Below are 23,395 nucleotides of genomic sequence, written 5' to 3'. Positions count from 1 at the left end.
TCATTATACATGTACAATGAGATAATAATAAATGCTTCTCCCTTTCAAGGGTGCCATCAAAACAAAAACAAAAACACCACAACATAAGACAACAAAATACACGCAGCATACATACTTAGGACGAAACTTACTAACGAACCTAAAACAACTAAGTTTCTCTAATATTTTGTGATTTGCATTTGATTTCGTCCAGCCAGATCAGGAAACTCCTGGCGTATCCGGCGGACAACACGTGACGGGATGACCACTCTGATGCCTCGTCCTAAAAAGCCCCAGCACCAGCTTACAAAGCTGCGATAGGCAAGATGCCGAAAACGTCTTTAAGGGGAGGAATGGATGATATACAGTGTATGTATATTTACACATGTTCATTTTGTACATTTCTAAAAATAAAGTTTGATGGAAATACTTAGTAGCCTTTCTTCCCTGAATGATTTGCTCCTATAACATATCATTCATGGCCTATATAGCAAACCATGATTTGATTTTTCATCAAACACAGTAGTAGTTTATTACAGGTAAAAATAACTTACTCTTCTTCCGTTCTACGCCTCAAAGGTCTATAATCGAATCTGTACATGTTATGGAGGTTCTGCAGGGTGTGCTGTATGTATGGTGTATATCTTGGCATATAATGTTGTGTGCTACTGTTGGTGTTTTCAGCTGGCTGACTACATAATGTTGTAACTGTCAGCTAGGCTACCTTTCTAATTTCTTTGCAACAGACGTTTTCCACTTTGGTAGGCATCATGGCGCAGTTTCCACAAGTGCACCTAAATAACAACAGTTGTAGGTACAGTTCGGTTAGTTAGCGTATAACATATACGGCTGTACAGACGCCATTGTAAAACTGATGTTCCGCTCAGAGCCGGAAAAAGCACTGTGTTATGGGCGGAGCCTCTCTGGTGGTTGACTAATCAGAACAGAGTGGCCGAGCTGACCAATCGGAGCACACTGGGCTCACAGGGAGGGGGGGGAAGCAAGCCGTTTAGGACAGAGAGTGAATACACATACTATACAGAGATGCTGTATGACAAACCAATGTGAGTTTGGAAAATTGCACAGTATAAATCTATTTTAGTATACCTCAACAATGGAATTATGATCAGTAGAAATGGCCATGACATGGGACCTTTAATTAATTTGACTGACCGAGTTGTGCCGCTGCTGTGACGGAGCGGATTGCAACGGGCCTTAAAGAAAATGATGCGCATACTCTATGAGCCTAATGAATCCGGAGGATTGCCAGAATAATAATAATAATAATAAATTCGATTTATAAAGCACCTTTCATTGCTAACAGCAATCCCAGAAGATGTAGGGAAGAGCCGAGTATTTTTGTTTTCAAGAGTCAGGCCATTTTGGCTTCATTTACCACTGAACAACTTTCATTGCAATGAACAGTGCCTTTCCTCCAATGCTGTATCAACTGCAAGGTTGAATACATTGGGTTTAGACCATGAGCCTTTTCCAATGCACTTGTTTCTACTTGATTGTAAACGGTCTGCTAGATCCTTCTGTTCCCCTCTGAAAATGTTAACCCTAAACTTGACACATTTTCATTGTTGTTAGGGCCACAACCACTACAAGATCCCTTGAGAGCTTTCAAATCACTGAACATGTGTTTCCAATGTGAGTTGCTGATGCAGGTATCAGCAACTGAATTAGGTTTGGTAGTAGTAGCGTTGCTTGCATAATGAATGAATCTGCAAATTGGTCGTCGTAGCATATAGTCATGGCATGTTTTGTAAACTTGTTGCAGAGGGTCTTTCTGTTGACGACCTTCATTGCTTCGGGAGAGAATGACATTCTCCCCTCTCTGCGTCATTAGAAGAGCAGCCTGATCGTTATGTACGCCTTACAGAGATCAATTCATTCATTCTGCTATGACTTTTAATACCAATTCTGTCTATTATTGTTTGTTTTTAAAACATAGTGCCAAGTCTCCGAGCACTAACGCTCATAGAGACTCTGCTGTTTTGCTTTACCCAGAAAAGTGTTTTGCTGTACGTGCCTCACGTGCTTGTGCTTCACCATTGTGTGGTTACGGCTGTGTCAGCCTCAAGTGCTGTGCTTCGCTAGCTTTGCTTCGCCAGCTGTGTGTGGGTCCGCTCACTTTCGTGTACTCAAATGCTGCTATAGCTACATGCATCCTTGTTGTTTCGCTTGGACCAGATTCCTTAAAACGTATGAACTGTGGGGTTTACTCCCTTTTGTATTTTCCTCATTTATTGATTCACTTGAGTTAACTATTGTTTATTTTGGTTTTCATTAAATGTCTATTTTGTTAAATCAATACTTTCTCAGATTTATTTTCATTCTGGAGACATGTATGCCAAGTGTTAATATATATTTTGGTAATCAACCTTTGTTTATTGAAATTTGTTTAGGTGAGAAACAATCTGTTAGAAAGCTGTAGCAAGCCAAATTCAGCCAGCACAAACCCTAGTACCGTTTATAACTAACTGACATTTACACTGAGGTTGTTTCTTATTGTTTCTGTTTCATGGCAGGTTCTGTGTTAGGGTGCATTATTGCCACCAAGAATGAGGTCACTGATCTGCTTGGTAGCTTTCAAGCAGGGCTGCCCCTGGCCCTACCCGAGATTGTGTTATGAGGCCGGGGGGGGGGAGCACGCTCTTGAACTGAACCGGAGCCTCGCTGCGGGGAAACCGTGGTGCGCATAATTGCACCGCATTTGCGCATAAGATGAGGCCCCCTGCGCAAGATGAGGCCCCACGCACTATGTGTGATCTGCGTGTGTAGGGAGGGGTGGACCAGCTTTTTCCAGACAGAAAAGCATAGAAGTGTGTAGGCTTATGTGACAGAGCTGACTCCCGGGAAACCTCTGGCCAATTTTATCCTGTTTCTTACATTCCATTTTAATGATATTGTATGGGAAAAACATGTTTTGGGGTTGATGCTGCAATATCAATTAGGGCCACTATGTCACTATTGCTTCACGATCTGGCGCTGTCTCCTGGGGTCTTGCTCTTAACTAGCCTGCCTTGAAACTTTTATGCATAATGAAACCTTTGGAAGTTCTGAGCCTAAGTCGCTTGTCAGATCGCCATGGTACACTTGAACATCCTCCACACACCACGCACACACATTTTTTTGAGTGTTGGAATTGTTGGGGCAAACTTTTTTTCTATTTCTTTTTTACTTTTACAACCATGCCCACTTTATGCATGTATTTGTCTGGTGTGCATGGAGGGGGAGGTGGGATTCAAGCTTGTCTCCCAACCTTTCTTTTATCCTTGACCTTTATTCTGTAGAAACAAGTGCAACACCATGAGGCCTTCCAGGAGAGTGTAAAAGTGCATGCTTGCATCTTTATTTGAACAATAATAGCATTTTGCTCGTCTCCACAAGAGCAGAGTTTTTGTCTTGCCTAGTGGCGTACCAATTGGACCAAAGATGTACTACAAACAAGTATGTTTCAAGGAATCCCCTACCTTAACACTTGAACTGCTGGTGACATATGGGAACTGACCAATACAGCCACCATTGGGGGTTATTTTTGTTGAGTAAGGGAATGGTATCATCCAAATTTGCTAAGGGGACTATGTTTCCTTTTTTTCGAAACTCGGCATCTTGTCAGCCAGTTTGATTTAATTCTGATTTTTTTATCTAGTGAATAGCATAATTGTGGCTCTTGTGGTTCATTCCGTTGGGACTTAGCTTTGGAACTGAAGGGGTTCCCAGTCCAAGTCCTCAAACAAAGGACTGAGTGTTGATTGGTAACATGGAGAAGTGCTAGTTTGCCACCCGGGTACTGCTGAGGTGCCCTTGAGCAAGGCACTAGAACCCTACCACTGCTCCCAGCACTAGCTGCTAACTACTCCTTATACTAGATACTGTCAAATGCAGTCTAAATTTCACGGTGTGTGCTATGCTTTCGACACGTGTGACATGTATTTGGTTTATTGAGTGCTTAACTACATGAAATCAAAGAATACCCAAATGAGTTGTGCACTCTCACAGGAAGGGAACAAGTGCATTTTAGGGAGTAGACAGGGGGTACAGATTTGGCAGATGTTTTAGACCTGTTTTAATGCCGGTTACAACAAGTTTCTTGACTCCACAAGGGAGGCAAAATAAACTTGTTTTCCCTCTAGATGGCAGGTTTGGTGGTTTGTGATTTGGACAGAATGCAGTTTCATATTCATTTGCATAATTTGTTGTACATAAATTATGTGACCAAGGATCAATGACCTGGTGATCTGCACATTCTGAGATAAAATCAAGTAAACCTGATGGGAGCATAAATGCACTAATATAAATGGACTAGACAAAGCATATCAGACATAGCCTATCCAGGGGATCCTGTTCACCCATTATGCCATTTGTCTTCATTAGAACAGTGTTTTTTCCTCCTGTGAAGTGGTTCTTTTAAGACCCCTCAGCCAAAGGGATTTAAAAACAGACCAGAACTAGAAGTGGCGCCATTTTGAAGCAAGTCTTGCTCACAAAATGGTGGTAAACAACGTGTTAACCCTTTAAAGACCAACCACGTCCAGTCCAGCAGACAAGCAGGCACATTTGATTGAGTTCTCCAGTGACGGTGATCAAACTCATCTTACATCAACATAGTGTTACTGAAACTGCACAGGGGTGTACTTAAGCTCAAGTAAGGACTTCATTAATCAGTGCAGTGACTGTCAGTGCAAGTACAACTGCCTGCGCCACAGCAAGTAGGGGGTGCAGGAGAAGCTGCTGCAGCAGCAGGAGGAGGAGGAGGAGGAGGAGGAGGGATCGCGGTGCGGTTGCCCGGAAGTAGTAGTTCTGCCGCCCTGTCAGGCTGTGGCTGTGTCAGCCAAAGAACATTCAGGGGCGGGCTCTTTTTGAGACCCCGCACATTGTTATTGGTTGTAACCAGACCATCGCATAACGTACGCACAAATTCGGGCACATTGTGTGAAATTGCGCAAAATAAATATAATGGAGGCGGATTTGGATCCAACGCTGCAACCCGGGGTTGCAAGCCCGATAGTGTAGCACACGTCGTGAGTCGAAAACGCTGAGTTTTTGATATAACTATCTTTATCGACCCACAGTCCAAAAAGAAAGATCTCCTGACGATATTCCTGAGAAGAGACGGGAGCCATTGGCAAGGAGGACAGCCACTTCCTCCGTGTACTGGCAAAGAAAGCGGACATCTTTGGGAGATAGAAACACAGACCATGTAGCCGATAAGCCACAAAGGGATTGCCGGTGAAGCACACAGAAGCTACACGGAGCACTTTTCCGGTAAGGCGTCCCGTTAAAGACCAGAGAAATCATTAGCTGTATCAGTGCTAGGTAGCATTGTGCTAGCTGACTGAGGTACCTATAGCTAGGCTCAACCAGAACATAAATCAGTGTTGGATTAAAATGAAACTCACACGTGGCTAGAGTTACAAACCTCACTGCTTCTGAGGATGTTTATGTGTTTTGAGCTGATTGCATCTCAGCGTTTCCTTTGTGTTCTCCGTCTAGGCTGGCTAAAAGTTCATCACATTAAGCATTCACAACCATTACAACATCATAGAGGTGGCCATGCCATTTCGCCTTTTTTTTTTTTTAGATAATGCTTATCTTTTACTTTATAATAATAACAACCAGGAACTGACTATGGCAGCTCTGTTGATGTGTTGCTTTAAAAGGTTAATACATTGCTCAGTAAGCTTTACAACAACAAATATGTCACCTTCGAGTTAGTAATGTGCTCTCCGGGATCCTTGAACCAAACAGTTTGACGTAAAAAGTTAAAATAGCTTGATGTTTCTATTACATCCATTCGGTAGTCCCTAGCCTTTATCATTTTATCAAATTACCCCATGATCCCTCTGCAAAAAAAGCAATGTCAAACCACATACACACCCTGGTACCTTTTTTATATACTCTATAGGCCTATTATCAAATGCAGAGCTCAAAACATTAGAAACTCACCTCAGTGTAGTGCTGTCAAGTTTAACAGCTCTTCAACATAAATACAAAATGTAATTAATACCTTTCTGACAGTGTCATTACATCTGGACATTATTGTTTTGTAATGTAATGAATATGACTATTTTACCTGCATGTGGAGCAGTGGATTGACACCTACTATGCTCAAAAATGTGTATATGGTGCATACATAAACAAGAAAAATAAATTGTAAGAAAAGGTCCCCAAAAAACCATTATAGAAAACTATTATAACATTAAAATATAGCAATATAGTCATACCAGTACAAATAAAATTGAATAAAAGTAAAATATGTGCAGTATTGGTATGACAAGCGGAAGCCACGCAGATATAAGATGTAGCTTTGTGTACATTGTGCATTCATGTGAAAAATTCGGATGGGTTGTGCAGGACATACTTTATTAAAATGAACAAGATATTGTTTGCATTGTGTGTATTAATGGAATGCATAGAGTCTATGATGTGGCTTAGGGTCAGTATCAGTGGGGGTCCCGGGCCTTGTTTTTGAGTCCGGTAGCAGAGGGGAAGAAACTGTTCAGGTGGTGAGAGGTTTTGGTCCTGATGGAGCGCAGCCTCCTGCAAAAGGGGAGTGGTTCGAACAGTTTGTGTCCAGGGTGGGAGGATTTGGCCCCAATCTGCCCGCCTCAGGGTCCTGAAGGCATGCAGGTCGTGGAGGGATGGCAGATTGCAGCCGATCACCCCCTCTGCATAACTGATGACACGTTGCAGCTGCCCTTCTCCTTGGCTGTAGTTGCAGCGTACCAGATGGTGATGCAGGAGGTGAGGATGGACTCGGATGATGGCAGTGTAGAAGACCACCATCATCGTCTTTGGCAAGTTTAATCTCTTCAGCTGCCGCAGGTTGAACATCCTCTGCTGCGCTTTTTTGGTAGCATTGAATGAAGATGTTCACCTGTAATGGGGGTTAGACATTTGGCTGGTAGAAATCAATATGACAAGAATATAGCTATGAAATAAGACCATAACAAGTGTCTCCTGACAGCCTGTCAGTATCTCATGCAGCTCACTGATATAGTAATGAGTGACCCGACAGTGAAGAATACATATATTTATAATGACTAGTTTAGCTTGTTTCAGAGGTAGATAAAATAGCTAAGTGTGTTAGGTATAACTCTTGTGTGTATCGCTCCGCTTACCAGTCCGGCGGGCGGAGCTGCAGGATTTCTGCTTCACACACGTTGCATACCGCTATTTTACTGTCTTTTTCGAACACCTTAAAATAATGCCAGACCGATGAAGCCATTTTGGCGAGCTTGTTTTGCCGCACACAGAGAAAAGTGTCATGTATTTTACGTCATGCGATCGGCTCTCGCGATCGGCATGTTAAGAGAGCACCGATCGATCGGTTGAGTGAGTATCGGCCGATCTCGATCGGTGACCGATCGATCGGAGCATCCCTACTAATTAGGTATTTGCTCTAGAGCTGCCCTCGCCTAAAGATTTTTCTAGTCGTCATTTAAGGCGAGTAGTCGACTAATCGTCGCACGTTTATGCTACATTATGATTATAAATATATCTTTTTTTATTTATTCTTTTTTTTCCTTCCAAAAATTCACACCGCAGGGACGTGCGGTTTTATTCATTTAAAAAAAAAAAAAATGCTTACGCACTTTAGCACAGAATTCAAAGTAAAGATACCCTTATATTACTTATCGAAACTGCACATACAATATATCCGATTAAAGCTGAGACTCCACAGATTATTTAAGTATAGTATCTAAGCGATCCGATCTCGCAACAGGGGAAGGAAACACAGACATCACAACACGTACCTTTTACGGGAGATCGTCTCACCGTAGCTGTCAATCTGATCAAAAGACGTGTTCAATGGCATTAAAACGAGAAACAAAAAACGCGGCTGAATCGGTTGATCCATAGGTTGATAATGTATCTGTGGCTTTGAAGCAATTGTTTATAATCCATAATTCCATTTTTATGTAAAAATCGGAGCACAAAAGTTAGCTGCTAATGGTATCCACCAGAGTGTATGCAGCTTCCGGTTTTGGCTACGCGTCACTCTCACTCCTTATTTGTTCATCTGTTGGTGTGTGTAGAACTTCCCCTGCATGCATAGCAAACCACCAATCACAATCATTCTGTATCAAGATTGATGCAAAACAAGTGATATTTGACCTTTTTAGACAGATTTAGCACAAAAAAACCCTCTTTTGGGGCCATTTGGGTAAATGTTCCATATCTCTGGCCCACCTTGCTGGATTTTGACATGTGACATCTCTTTCTGACCGTCAGAGCCAATGGAATCGAGGGGAAATCACACAGTCCTTATTTGGTAATGTGTGTGTGAGACTTCCGCATTGCCAAGACCGGAAGCAGCAGCCACTCTGGTGGCTACCATTAGCAGCTAACTTTTGCTCTGCGATATTTACATAAAAATGAATTTATGGATTATAAATTAAATTAAATCATTTTTTTTATACAGAGACGTTAAAAACCTATGGATTAACCGATTCAGACGCGTTTTTTCTTTCTCGTTTTAATGCCATTGAACACGTCTTTTGATCAGATTGACAGCTACGGTGAGGCATCTCTCCTAGAAGCTACGTAAAGGTACGTGTTGTGATGTCTGTGTTTGCTTCCCCTGTCCGAGTTCAGATCACTCAGTGATGATACTATATACCTAAATAATCTGTGGAACCTCAGCTTTAATCGGATATATTGTAAGTGCAGCTACGATAAGTAATAATAAGGGTACTTTTATCTTGAGTTCTGTGCCAAAGTGCGTTAGCATTTTTCGCTCAGGGGTCATTTAGATGCTTCTTATGAGACTTGTGTTTTGTTTTGGTAAAAATGGTTTGTATCGTCAGTTAGCTGAGATTATTTCCGTTAATCTGGTATAACACATTAATAGGTTCTTAAATATTACGATCCCCTGAGACACTGTCGTGAAAAAAAAAAAAGTAAAGTACCCGCCGGGACTTTGGGGTTTAACAGGTTAAAAAAACCCGCAATATATACCGCAGGGGGGGAAAAAAATCGCGATGTCATTTTTTTCCAATACCGTGCAGCCCTACTAGTTTATATTATTCATATCTGAATATAACAACCCAATAAATACTACAGAGGAAATGGAAACACTGAAAATATGAGCGTCTGCAAAAATCCCTCTGCGCAGTACGCCCTCATCATGAAATTAAAGCTTTATCGTTTTCTCAGGTCAGAATGATTATATATTATAGGTCTATATATGTTGATACAAAGAATCACTGCTGCTGTTTTCCTCCGAGTCTGAGAAAGTTACACACGTTGTCGGGATAATTAAGCTCCGTGTTTTGTTATGAAGCCGGCATTCAGGAAGCTGCGCTGTGATGGTGGGTACGGAGGAGACTTGTTGCCGTCGTAGTTTGCATGTCACCTTGTGGGACTCGTCCATTACTCGCTCAGAAAGATCCACACTTTAGATTTCCTGCCCGACCAAATTAACATAATGACCAGGCTCCGCTCTGAATGAAGTCTGAGGGGGTTTCTGGCCTACACGTCATAGCACATGCAGCGCACAGATGAAGCTTCTTTTTAAAAAAACTAATCGACTAATGAAAAATTGCTCGATTAAGACTGAATTAGTTGACTAGTGATTAATCAACTATTTGGGGACAGCCCTAATTTGCTCAATAGTTACACCGTAATTGTATGTCTGGTCTGACTTGCCTGGCATTGGCTGATGTAGGGATAGGTTAAAGTCTGTATTGTCTTTGGTTTATTCTAGGGATGCTCCGATCGATCGGTCACCGATTGAGATCGGCTGATACTCACTCTCTACCGATCGATCGGTGCTCTCTAAACATGCCGATTGCGAGAGCCGATCGCATGACGTAAAATGCATGACACTTTTCTCTGTGTGCGGCAAAACAAGCTCGCCAAAATGGCTTCACCGGTCTGGCATTATTTTAAGTAGGGATGCTCCGATCGATCGGTCACCGATCGATATCGGCCGATACTCACTCTCTACCGATCGATCGGTGCTCTCTAAACATGCCGATCGCGAGAGCCGATCGCATGACGTAAAATACATGACACTTTTCTCTGTGAGCGGCAAAACAAGCTCGCCAAAATGGCTTCACCGGTCTGGCATTATTTTAAGGTGTCCGAAAAAGACAGTAAAATAGCGGTATGCAACGTGTGTGAAGCAGAAATCCTGCAGCTCCGCCCGCCGGACAGGTAAGCGGAGCGAAACACACACACAGGGAGAACCAGACCGCAGTTCATTTCCTCATATTCCAAACGAGAAATTACGGTAGCAAATCACCCGGTTCTTTACGACCAGAACTATTAACGGGATACAAACCGGAGGAACCAGGCATGGAGGGAGGTGGCAGAGACAGTGGGTGAAACTGGTAAGTTTTCGCCTGTTTGGGGAGTTTATATATATATTGCTCGCATAAAATCCTCGGGGTTTTTTGCTTTGTATGTCGGGGGCGGGAGATTCATGTGATTGGTTGTTGGTCGCGTTGGTCGCAAAAAATCCCCAAGCTTTCAGACACGCCCAGCTCCAAGATTTTGAAGATTTTTGAAAAGCTGCTGTGTGGACGTACCGTAAGAGTTAGACCTAACACACTTAGCTATTTTATCTACCTCTGGAACAAGCTAAACTAGTTATTATAAATATATGTATTCTTCATTGTCGGGTCACTCATTACTGGATCAGTGAGCTGCATGAGATACTGACAGGCTGTCAGGAGAGGGAGAGAGAGAGGGAGAGAGGAAAAGAGAGCGGAAAAGAGAGCGCTTCCGCTAATTTCTCCCGTGTTATTATCCAAAGTGAATGTAAACTTGAATAATGTACATCATTTGAATGTAATAATTAAGTTGATTGTTGTTTGTGGAAGCTCCAGTGAATGAGCCCCATTAACTGAGTTTTAAACATCACTTTAAATGGAAGATTTAAAGTGATGTTTAAATCTTCCATTTAGGCCCCGCCCACTCGATCGGATCGGCGATCGGTATCGGCCGATACTGATTCCGGCGATCGGCCCCGAAATTGGCGATCGGAGCATCCCTAATTTTAAGGTGTCCGAAAAAGACAGTAAAATAGCGGTATGCAACGTGTGTGTGAAGCAGAAATCCTGCAGCTCCGCCCGCCGGACCGGTAAGCGGAGCGAAACACATAAAAGTTAGACCTAACACTCTTAGCTATTTTATCTACCTCTGGAACAAGCTAAACTAGTTATAAATATATGTATTCTTCACTGTCGGGAGGGAGGGAGAGAGGAAAAGAGAGCGCTTCCGCTAATTTCTCCCGTGTTATTATCCAAAGTGAATGTAAACTTGAATAATGTACTTAAGTTGATTGTTGTTTTGTGGAAGCTCCAGTGAATGAGTTTTAAACATCACTTTAAATGGAAGATTTAAAGTCTAAATCTTCCATTTAGGCCCCGCCCACTCGATCGGATCGGCGATCGGTATCGGCCGATACTGATTCCGGCGATCGGCCCCCGAAATTGGCGATCGGAGCTAGGGGTGGGCGATATTGAAAAATATGTTATCACGATATTTTCAAGCAGTATCACGATAGACGATATATATCACGATATTTTTTCATGTCGGTTATTATGGTTATTTTTCAAGTTACTTAACAGTACAAGCACCTACAAGGTAACAGAAACTAAAACAAAAAGGAGTAACAGACCAAAATAGCATTTCAAGCTGGTTTTATTTCTGAAATGAACAAGTGAGCAGTGAACATCAATAAACATGAACATCAGTAAACATATTATTATTATATAACAAATATAAGCCAACAGAATCAAACAAGACAATAAATAAAGTGCAAAACCTATAGTTTTCTTTTTTTTAAACTTGTTTTACTTTTCTTTTCTTGTTGACAGAACACAATCACAGATTTTTTGCCAGGAAAATCAGTTTGTCAACTTTCTCTGGCTTGAGAGTTGCCCTTTGGCATGTGACAATATTGCCACCAGTGCTGAATACCCTCTCTGAGGGAGCACTAGTTGCCGGAATGCAGAGATACTTTCTAGCTAATTGGCTAACCCTTGAAAAGTTTCCATCATGGTTTTGCCACCATTCCAGAGGATCCATTTCACTGTCTGCATTTGGTACGGACAGGTAGGACTTCAATTCTGCATCTATTGCTTCTTTTAGGGATGGAGAAGCAGCAGATGTGCCAGCTGAAGTTACAGAGGTCTTCAAAAAGCTGGCCAGTGTTTTCTTAGCTTTCTTTTTGTGGGGGCCATGGTTTGCTTCTGCCTCAAGGCTCTGTGATGTGGAGGTAGATGAAGATGCTGCGGGACACTGTGCTTGTAAAGTGACAGTCAGCAAGGACTCAAGCTCAGACACAGCTCTGGCTTGTATCTTCTCTAAGTTGTCACTGTCAATGTACTTTATTTTGAACCTTGGATCAACAAGTGAAGCCATATCCAGCAGTTCATCAGTTTTGGGATCCTTGTATTTGTCAGTGAGGTAGTTGAGAATGGTCATCTTCATTTCTCCTGAGAGGTCAGTGTCGTCATCATCCGCTTTTAAGAGGTGTTCTTTGAACAGGTGAAGCACTGGCTTTACATAAAACACACTCACATAGTCCTCACCTAAAAAGAAAAGAAAAAAAGAGGACAAATAGTAATTATGTTTGTATATTGAGTTGTATTGATTGTATTGCCACTTTTCTAATTAAAAAATATATAAATAATAAAACATTTAAATAAACTCACCTGAGAGTGCATCTATGAAGTCCCGTAGTGGACCCAGGGCCTTCACTACAGACTCCATCACATCCTTTTCGTTGTATCCAGGGACCAAACACCTTGTCTTCTTGTCTGCCTTAAGGAACTCAGAAATGGCCTTTTCCTGTTCCAACACTCTCTCAATCATAGCGAGGTTGGAGCCCCATCGAGTCGGTGATGAGTTTGTGCGGAGGTAGCTTCATCTCTGTTTGAAGCCTAGCCAACTCCCTCTTTTTCTTCCAGCTGAAGGATAATGCACTGACCATTTTCTTCAAGATGGACACTGTGCGATCAACACGAGGGTCTTTGGCACTTTTTTTCTAAGAAATAGAAGATAAAGATTTATTAATCTGGTTTAACCTCCTCTGCCAACTATTTTGCATAACAATGCAAAGTTTGGCCTAGCTTGTAGAATGCAATATTTATTATCACTACTAAATATATATATTTTTTAAATAGGACTTAATTGGTTAATCACACAATACATTTTGATTCACATTTTCATTAAACTATTTATATTTTTAATTCTACTATTTTTTTTCTTGTTTTGTAGATATGGATTTTTATATATTTTATTGAAATGCATCACACACAAACACACACGAAATGAAGAAACGTATAATTTGTAGTCATATATTAATATAATACTTGTTTCACTCACCGATGGCCAGGTGAAGTCTGTGACCAAAGCACTGCAGGCGAGTCCAGGCGTTAAGATCCAAAGCTTTAACCATGTTGGCTCCACTGTCTGTGGTCATGCAGATCATGTTCTCCTCTTTCAGTCCCCAGCCTTGAAGTAAGTCCCTTAGGCCATGTGCGATTAGTTCCCCTGTATGGTCTACCGGGAAGTATATCGTTTGGAGACATGCACTTTGCAGCTTCCACTTGTGAATGAAATGAATGGTCAGACTCATATACGGTTCTGACGTGCGGCTAGACCATAAATCACTGGTTGTAGCAAAAAACTGGACATTTTGAATTTCCTGTTGTACCTTCTCTCGGCATTCAGTGTACATTTGTGGAATGGCCTTTGTAGAAAAATATTTTCGACTGGGCACCTGGTACCGTGGGTCAACTGTTTTCATCAGCCTCACGAAACCTTTGTTTTCCACGCTCTGTATTGGTTGCATATCTTTGGCCACATAAAACGCCACCGTGTCAGTTATGTCTTTCCACCGTTTGCTAGTCTTTTCATAAGGAGCCCCTTTATGAAATGCCTGACCTATGGTAGTTTGTTTTGGTGCAGTCGCTGCGGTAGATTGTGCATTCACACGCGGGGGACCTTGCACTCTTACAGTCTCTGCATGCTCTTTCTGGTGCTTGCGTTTGAGGTGGTCTCGTAAGCCCGACGTGATCTGTCGCTTTGAAATGTCCTTGTTTGCACATTTTGCAAATGACATTTGTTTGCTCCGTGTCTGCTGTCTTATAGCCAAAATACTTCCATACCACAGACGTAGAGTTCTTTTTGGGGACTAAATCTAATTGTTCTACATCAGAATCTGACTCTCCGTCCATTATTGCTGTGTGTGCAGACTGTCAACAGTGTATTTTCCCGCTGCAAAGAAAGGGGGCGGGGACTTTGGGAGCGTGTCAAACAACTCGGACTGAACGAAAGCAGAGGTGTGCTGACATTGTGAAATCGATCGGGCTTGATATATGGTGAAATTAAAATCAGTAGCTGAGGCTGGGGGAGCGGGAGGGTAAGAGGCTCTCCGTCCGCTGTCATAGCCCCCTGCGCCGCACACGGAGAGCCTCTTCCCCTCCCGCTATATTTTTTTTCCAATTTTTTTTTATCACGATAGGACGATATCTCTGAAAAAGCATATCGTGGAGACCTAATATCGTCACGACGATATATATCGTCATATCGCCCACCCCTAATCGGAGCATCCCTAGTTTATTCTTATATTGTGCACCTTGTAGAACAAATACAGCTGCGCCACTTTTACAGGGGTACACACTTAGAATGAATGCTTTGTATTAGTGTTGTCACGATACCAACATTTTGGTTTCGATACCGATACCAATTCAAGAATTGCGATTCCGATCCTTTTTCGATACTTTTCTAAAAAAAAGGGAAACAGTCTTAAATGTAATTATTGTGCTTTATTTCACACCAGAACCATATGGTTAACACAAACTTTTAAACAATGAGAACAATAAACAAAATAAATGACAAGAATTCGTATTAAATAAAATTAAGCATCATCTCAAAAAACGTTGTTGTTTTATAAAATATAATTTTTTTTATATTTTATTAACATGTAATAGTACAGTAATATAAATAATTATTGACAAAATGTATATTGCAGATGTTAGCCACATTGGTAAGTTAGCTAAAAAGATAGCCATATTAGACAGTTATCATTGCCATTAATTGCCTTGTCAAACTACGAAAACGTTCGTTTGTCACAAAATAAATTACACTTGTTTGACTTAGATTTGAGGGCATGGCTTGAGCATGATGTAATTATGTTATCTATCACATTCGCTAACCTGTCTGTCTTTAAATTCTTTAAACAGCTCTGGATTCCGGTCGGCGGGGTGCTTAGCCAAGTCTGATGTGTTGGCTCCCTTGGTTTGCAGGGATCTAAAACATTTCTCACAGACAGGCCTCGTGGTGTCCGTAGGCTTGCCCTCACTGTCAGAGATATAGCTCAAATACTTCCAAATGTCGCTTCTGGCGTCTTTTTTGTCAACAAGCCGAGGCGCAGCGGCAGTTGCACTCCCACTTGCAGCCATGCTTCTCGTTTTCTCACATGCTCTGGCAGCTAGCGCATGGCCGCGTGCACGAGAGAGGGGAGGGACTTAGAACGTGCTTGAGAGGGGCGGGACTGCAGGCACGGCTGCAGTGCAAGGAGTGGAAGCAGAGCGCTGAACACACACGGCTCTTATTAAAACGGCGCTTTCTCACCGGAGTACTTTTCCCCGTCATTCTTAAAGTACCGATACTAATGAAACGGAGGAATCGTACCGTTTTTAACGGCAGGGTATCGCGGTACCTTTCAAGTATCGGTACACCGTGCAACACTACTTTGTATTCACTACACTTTTATAAATGCCATAACATCTGTTGTGCATCTCAAGTAGCTATTTCATCCTCCCCCTAAGGCTATTATATCAGCTATCACTTTTTTGTTCAAGTGTCGTCAGTGGCTGTCAAATCCTAAGTGTATCATCTGGATTTTTGCAGTGTTCTTTCCCATTACAATTACCAGCAAATTGGTTCAAAAAGCTCTATAAAGGTTTTTCTTCATAGTTATATTAATTGCTTTGCATCAGGGTTATCAGGGTTAGAACAATGCAGATGGAGTTGGTTGGCAGTTAATTCTTCATGGCACGGTGTGCAGTGTGCCCTTACTGGCTTTCAATCCTAGAAGCGGAGACCAGAGCCGAAAGAGGGGAAAAAAGCATGCAACATTCAACGTCCTCGAGCAAAGGCATAGAGAGGCACACAGTGTTCTTTTGTGAATGCCCAGGAGATCACCTTGGTCAGGGATCATATGTTTTGCAAGACAGTATAAGCTTTTACGTTTTTGTTTTTTTTGGTACTACGCCTAAACATAGTTGCTAGCAGAGTTTCCGTTAGGATTTTAAATTAAAAAAAGTTTAAATCTTCCGGACAAAATTAGAAAAGCGCCGGTCAAAGGTCTTCTTTGTTATTTATTGAGCTTTAAAACAAATTGATATGATTCGATATTAAACAAACTAATTATAGTAGATTAACTACATTATTCAAAAGTGTACAGTAATTTATAATAACACAGGAATAATAAACGGAGCGCTCTCTCTCTCTCTCTCTCCTGACAGCCCGTCAGTATCATGCAGCTCGCGGATCCAGTAATGAGTGACCCGACAGTAAAAATAAACATCTATATCTAGTTTAGGTAGTTTGAGAGGTAATTAAATAATTGTGATTTTCTAACCTGAAGTGTGTTTTGTTCCAATCACTGTTGCATGTGATTATGCAGAGCTGCGTGTCGACTCGTCAGCAGCAGCTGATCTCTCTCTCCCGTCAGATTAGACTTCACTCGCGTTTATGTCCATATCGATCAGATCTAGCTAGTTCTAGCTAATGATATGACTACCTGCTTATTAAAAGACACCTAAACAATTAGCGGCGCTATGCAACCGGGTGAGGTCATTTAATTTCCAAATGTTGTTTCAGTTCATGTTTTAAAGTTTATCTTAACATATTAGTTTCCTGAAAATGGCTTGCTTAGACTTCCCCCTCATATAACAGCAGGTTCCAAAAAAACAAGAATGAGACCGAGAAAATTGCCAATGTCAAGGCATTAAAACAATAGGCTACAAACCAATTTATAACGTCATTGTTACCTTGTCATCTTCTATACAGTATTATCCTAATAATAATAATAGAGCACTCTTTATGGTACTCAAAGACACATTTGTGATTTGAATGAAGACAGATTAGTGCAGTCACAGATCTGTCGAGGGAGTTCAAGAGGGAGGGTGCAACTATGGAGAAGACTCTATCGCCCTATTAGGTCTGGTGCTTAGTCCTGTGAAGTGGAACCAGGGTGATGGTGTCTTAGGGGGCGGAGGTTGCGGGAAGGAGTGTGGTGATGGAGCAGTTCATCGAGGTAGGAGGGGTCCTGGTTATGGAGGGATTTTGAAATGAATGCATTGAGGGGCGGGGAGACAGTGGAGGTGCTGCAGGACAGGGGTGATATGGTCACGGGAGCGTGTGGGTGAGGAGACAAGCAGCAGTTTGGATGTACTGAAACGTGTTGAGGAGTTTGGATGGTGTACTATAAAGGATGCTCTGGCAGTAGTCGATTCGTGATGAGATGAAAGCATAGACTATGGTTTTGGCAGCAGAGAAAGATGGTTGTGTAATACATTCATGCTTTACTAGGGTTGGGTACTGAAAATCAGTTCTTATTCAAGCGGTCCGGGAAATGTAGCGAGCACAATATTGGGGTTGGGAAGCGAAACTCGGTACTAATTCGGAAAAAATCTTCTACCAGGATTATAAGAGTTGTGAGGACAGGAGACCAAGCTCCATGGACAGCCGGTCTCTCTCTTTGCTCTGTATCAGCTGATCGCTGCACAGCAATTGTGCCCCGCTCTCTCACTCACTCACTCACTACACACAAAGCGGCTCAGCTGCACGTAAAAAAACACCCTTCATCTTTATCAACCCATCTTATGTTCTTTCTCTAACACGTAAGGAAGGTTATTAAACGTTTTAGCTCTTATATTGTTAACCTGTTAAGCCCCAAGCCTGTTTTTCAGGTCTCAGACTCGAAAATGACATTCCCAGAACAAATGACTATAGGTGCTTTCACACCGGAGTACTTTTCCCAGGAATAGTTCCGATAGTTCCTGGGATTTTGCGTTCACACCAAAAAGATCTGGAACTAGAACTTTTTTTTTCGGGAACCTTTTCACCACTTTTCAGTCCCTGCTATGGTACGGTGGTACTTTCCTGGTGAGGAAAATGTTTCAATTTCTGATTTGATGGGCAAATTGCAAACAACTGCGTGTAAAACTCCGAAATGTTTTGTGAAGCTGCCTTTTTATTTGCTCACATTATCATTTTTAGCATTAGCCCAGCGCACCAACGGAGAGAGACTAACTTATGGCAACACAAAATAAAAGGAGGTGTCGGCACTTCTGGCGATTTACCCGGGACTTCGGGTCGCAGTATACGCCGTGAAGTTGTTTGCGGTCTGCCATTAAACCCAAAGCAGAAGAAGAAGAAGTGACATCAGCGGCTTCATTTGCGTAATCCTCCCTCAGGGATTTATTCCGGTGTGAACGCGATCTACTAGATCAGGGGTGCCCACACTTTTTCAGCTTGGGAGCTACTTTTAAAATGACCACGCCCAAAAGATCTACCTACAGGGCCGCCCCTGCCCAATCTGTGTCGCAAGCGCGGTGCTAGTTGACTAAATGGTGGATAAACTCTGGCGTGTGAGAGTTTACAGAGTTTACCTGTACGTCAATCAAGTGGCAAATGCCATAGTAAGGATGGATGATAGGCTAACTTTAAAAAATAAAATATATATTTTTCCTTATTTATTTTTTAAATGCCATGCGATCTACCCCACACTACCTTTGCGATCGACCGGTCAGAATGAAAATAGATTTTTTGAAATACATTCAGATTGAGCATGGTAAAAAAATCTAAATGATAGTGACCGTCCAAAAAAAAAACATTACTTATAGTGAAAACCATCCTTGAATGATGGGATAGTAGACTAAAAGCTTTAGGAATCCAAACTATAACATATAAGTACCCTGTATCAAGATTGATGCAAAACAAGTGATATTTGACCTTTTTAAGAGAGGTTCAGCAAAAGAAATTTGGGTGGATTTGCCATATCTCTGGCGCTCCTCGGTTGATTTTGATGATTGACACCTCTTTTGAACCGTTAGAGCCAATAGGATCGAGGGGAAGTTCCTAAAATCCATCTAAACATTACCATTGAGAAGTGAGAGTGATGCGCAGGCAGTTTGCCCAAAACCGGGGGGATCATTGTCCACAAGTTAATCGATCGCAGATGGCGTCGTGGTCACGGACGAATACAAAAAAAATAATACAAAAAAAACGTATTAAAAAAATAAAAAAAATAAAAAATGGGTCGCGAAATATACTTGGGCGGCCGTTAATATACCTGGGCGCCCCGCCCAAGTATAGTCTATGTGTGGGAAACCCTGGGTCTGTGATGTATTTTGTGAAACAGAAGAACAGCTAAATAAATGCAACGGCCTCCCAAGAAGAGCTCGCCTCTCTCCAGTCATTTAAGCTAAAGTGGGTTATTGAACCTGAAGCTTGTTGCTTCTGCCCTCCTCGACTACGGTCTGGGAGCCGACAGGAAAGTTCAACACACAGATGGCCAGTCCGCCCCTTTGTAGCATATTATTTCGATGAGAGATGAGCAGATCGCAACTGGGCTTTCAACTAAAGACACAGCCACGCAAAAACTGCGGCATTTGTACAGCTCCTTATCGGTACTGCAATTTGTGAAGTGTTTTCCTCTGTGGTGAAACGATCAGCACTGCACCACGGAGGAATGCGGCAGAAAGTCGCCTGGAGTTAAAGAGAGCGGGGCTGCGTTGCGTGCATGGCTTCCTTCTGCAGGTAACGGGGAGACGTGATCTGGCGGCGGTCTCGTTCAGGATCGGAAAATACAATTTAAATATTTTGCACACTTATTCCACTTATTCCTAGTGTGCCACTGGTTACGGTGCCAGGGGTTGCCGACCCCTGGGTTAGGGTTAGGGTTAGATTCCACAGATTCTAGAGGTATAAGTATAATCACTGTGCGACCAAAACTCAGGGCAGCGAAGGCAAACCCAGACAACACACAACGTAGCTTTACGGCCAAAACGGCAAATATGTCTTACCTTTGCTGTTTTTCTGATTCCAAGTTGTGTTCAATGGCACTAAAACGATAAAAATGCTGCTGAAGGTTAATCCAATGTGTCTGTGTCACGGTACATCCACACAGCAGCGTTAAAAAAATCTTGGAGGTGGGCGTATCTGAAGCTTGGGGATTTTTTGCAAGCAACGCGACCAACAACCAATCACATGAATCTCCCGCCCCCGACATACAAACCAATAGCAATGTTAAAACGAAGTAAACTGGATATAAAATCCCCAAACAAGCGAAAACCTACCAGTTTCACCCACTGTCTCTGCCACCTCCCTCCATGCCATAAATAGGGACTGGTCATAAAGAACCGGGTGATTTGCTACCGCAATAACTAATTTCTCCTCCATTTTGTTAGAAATATAGAAAATGAACTGCGGTATGTCACTCCCAGCTTACACGCGGTTTGATTGGCTAGCGCTTGTACTGTCAGATTTGCATAAACGGGATTTGATTGGCTGATGCTTTCACCTCAGCTTCAAAAGTTGAACATTGCTCAACTTTTGAAGCCTGAGATGCCTGGAAATCTCCGCTTTGCTTCCCACAATGCAGTTCGGTGTAAAGTGACGTCACCCCATTCAAAGTGAATGGGCAGAAGCGTTGGAAGATTTTTTTTAACGCTGCTGTGTGGACGGGCCGTCACTTTGAAATGATTACTGATAATCCATCATTCCATTTTTGTCAAAAACTGAGATTTCATATTAGCTGCTATGCGAGCTACAACCCAGCTTCCGGTTTTGGGCAAACTGCGTGTGCATCACTCTCACTCCTCAATGGTAATGTTTAGATGGATTTTAGGAACTTCCCCTCGATTCTAATGGTTAAAAAGAGGTGTCAATCATCAAAATCGACAGAGGGGGGCCAGAGATATGGCAAATCCACTCAAATGACCCCAAAGGTGTTTTTGTTGTTGTTGCTAAACCCCTCTAAAAAGATAAAATGTCACTTGTTTTGCATCAATCTTGATACAGGGTACTTATTATGTGTTATAGTTTGGATTACTAAAGCATTTAGTCTACTATCCCATCATTCAAGGGTGGTTTTCGGACGGACACTATAATTAAAAAAATGTGTTTACAATGCTCAATATGAATTTACTTTAAAATAAAAACAATTCTATATTGATTCTGACTTTTCTACAGCCAACTCACAGGTTTATAATTGCTTTGAGAAAAAAGATTATGAATGTACCCCTTTTTAGAAGTGAAGTTATGGTAATTTGTTCTGGGAATGTCATTTTCGAGCCTGAGGCCTGAATAGCAGGCTTGGGGCTTAACAGGTTAAAGGAGTCGTACAACATTTGACATTGATATTTTACTGCCATCCATATTCTTTTTCAGATTAGGTTGTGATTTAATTAAAAGATCTGTAATCCGAGCTAGCATAGGTGTTTGTGTGGCACACGTTTTCATTTTTTGTTTTGTGTGGAGGAATAGCTAGCCACCAATGCAATTTGTTTTGGCTTGTAAAAATAAAACTTAGTGATAGCGGTAATAATGATTGCATTTCTTCCCCCTTTACAGGAAGCCTGCATCGATGTGTTTCGAGATTTAGATGCTAACAGATGTTAAACACCAGGTGAGTGTGTACTCATTTTTGTTTTTGAGAGATGCTTAGGCGAAAGAAAAAAAAAAGAAATATATAGACTGACTTTGTGTCACTGTTAGTTCCAGAAACTTCCAGTCTCCAGTACAGCCAGGATGGATTTACGGATCTTATCTTTGAAATCCTGGCCCGTGAACACATACAGCAGTGGGTTTAGGCAACTGTTTACAAAGGCCAGGTTGGTTGCTATAGGGCTACCAATGGTGATGACATGGTCTAATATTTCACTTGCATGATATACACTATATACCAAAGGTATTGGGCCACCTACACATTACACCTACAGGAGCTTTTATGACATCTCATTCCAAATTCTTAGGCATTAAAATGAAGTCTCCCCCCCCCTTTTCTTCCACTCTTCTGGGAAGGCTCTCTACAAGATTTTGGATTGTGTCTGTGGGAATTTTTTGCCCATTCATCCAGAAGAGCATTTGTGAGGTCAGACACTGATGTTGGACGAGGGGGCCTGGCTCGCAATCTCCGTTTTAGTTCATCCCAAAGGAGTTTAATGGGGTTGAGGTCAGGGCTCTGTGCGGGCCAGTCAAGTTCTTCCACATCAAACTCATCCAACCATGCCTTTATGGACCTTGCTTTGTGCACTGGGGCACAGTCATGCTAGAACAGAAAAGGGCCTTCCCCAAACTGTTTCCAGAAAGTTGGAAGCATAGAATTGGCCAAAATGACTTGTAAGATGAAGCACTAATGCCCCTTTCACACCAACGTGGTTCCCGTTCTAGCTCCGTGCTAGAGCTTTTCTGGTTAGGAACCGGTTTTTCTTTTCAGCCCCCCATTTGTTCACACCGCCCAGAGCCCGACTGGTGCTGCCGCTGCTCCGTCATGACGTCACCGTTTACGTCGCTGATTTTCTCCCCAGCGGCGTCAGGTCGCTGATCGTGTTGCTTTTAATCATACGAAGCCAGATTAAATTAAATAACTACTTCTCAACCCTTGTACTTTTCTCCAGAGTGCCGTGGTTCATTGTTTATTAATGTGTTTCAGCGGCATTTACCGACCGCTGCAGTGCTGCCCGCTGTTTTGGCATCACTACGCTGTTATGAAAGTTTCTCTGGTATAAAATGGGTGATGTTAGCATAGCAACCGAAGCTAAATTGACTATCTTGACTACTTGTTGCTATCTTATTGTGGCATAAGCCGGCACATTTTACCGGCGTATTTTTCATTATGATTCCACTTGTGATAGTCAGACATGAGTCATGACAACCTGTGCAGCCCACGTATTGATTCCATCCGATAGTTGCTATAATACAAAACAAAATGTCTGCCTGCTCTCCTCAATGATCAATGACAGCGAACGGATGGTCAAACAGAATCACACTAAGCACAGGGTTCGTACGGGTGCTGGAAATCTTTGAAAATGCTTGAAATTCTACGAGGTGTTTTCAAGGTTTGAAAAGTGCTTGAATTTTGGGAATGGTGCTTGAATTTGTACATGCTTTACTTCGCTTTTTAGATTAAAAGAAATCGGAGCTCCGCTGCGGTGTGAACAGGAAAAATCGGTGCTTTTCAGGCCCTAGCTCTAAACCGGCCCTCGGACCGCGTTGGTGTGAAAGGGGCATAAGAATCCCCTTCACTGGAACTAAGGGGCCTAGGCCAACCCCAGAAAAACCACCCCATAGCATTATCCCTCCTCAACCAAACGTTACAGTTGGCACAATGCAGTCAGGCAGGTAACGTTCTCCTGGCATTGGCCAAACCCAG

At 42.2% G+C, this 23,395-nt stretch overlaps 1 protein-coding gene across 2 annotated transcripts in view; it reads left to right on the top strand.

Annotated features, from left to right (window-relative positions):
* The first annotated feature begins 4,840 nt into the window (after positions 1–4,840).
* znf1035 (zinc finger protein 1035) overlaps positions 4,841–23,395 on the top strand; it is a 38,907-nt gene continuing 20,352 nt past the window's right edge. Inside the window, exons 1-2 of one of the 2 annotated variants that reach the window (XM_034227997.1) lie at positions 4,841–5,253; positions 21,595–21,649. The gene's annotated coding sequence lies outside the window, so the exon portion shown is untranslated. The remainder of the gene's footprint in view (positions 5,254–21,594; positions 21,650–23,395) is intronic. The other variant, XM_034227998.1, reaches the window with a different exon arrangement.

This window comes from Gymnodraco acuticeps, unplaced genomic scaffold, assembly GCF_902827175.1.
Source record: "Gymnodraco acuticeps unplaced genomic scaffold, fGymAcu1.1, whole genome shotgun sequence".
Taxonomy (NCBI): domain Eukaryota; kingdom Metazoa; phylum Chordata; class Actinopteri; order Perciformes; family Bathydraconidae; genus Gymnodraco; species Gymnodraco acuticeps.
Note: the sequence above shows the minus strand (reverse complement) of the source record. Positions and strands in the feature narration are given on the sequence as shown.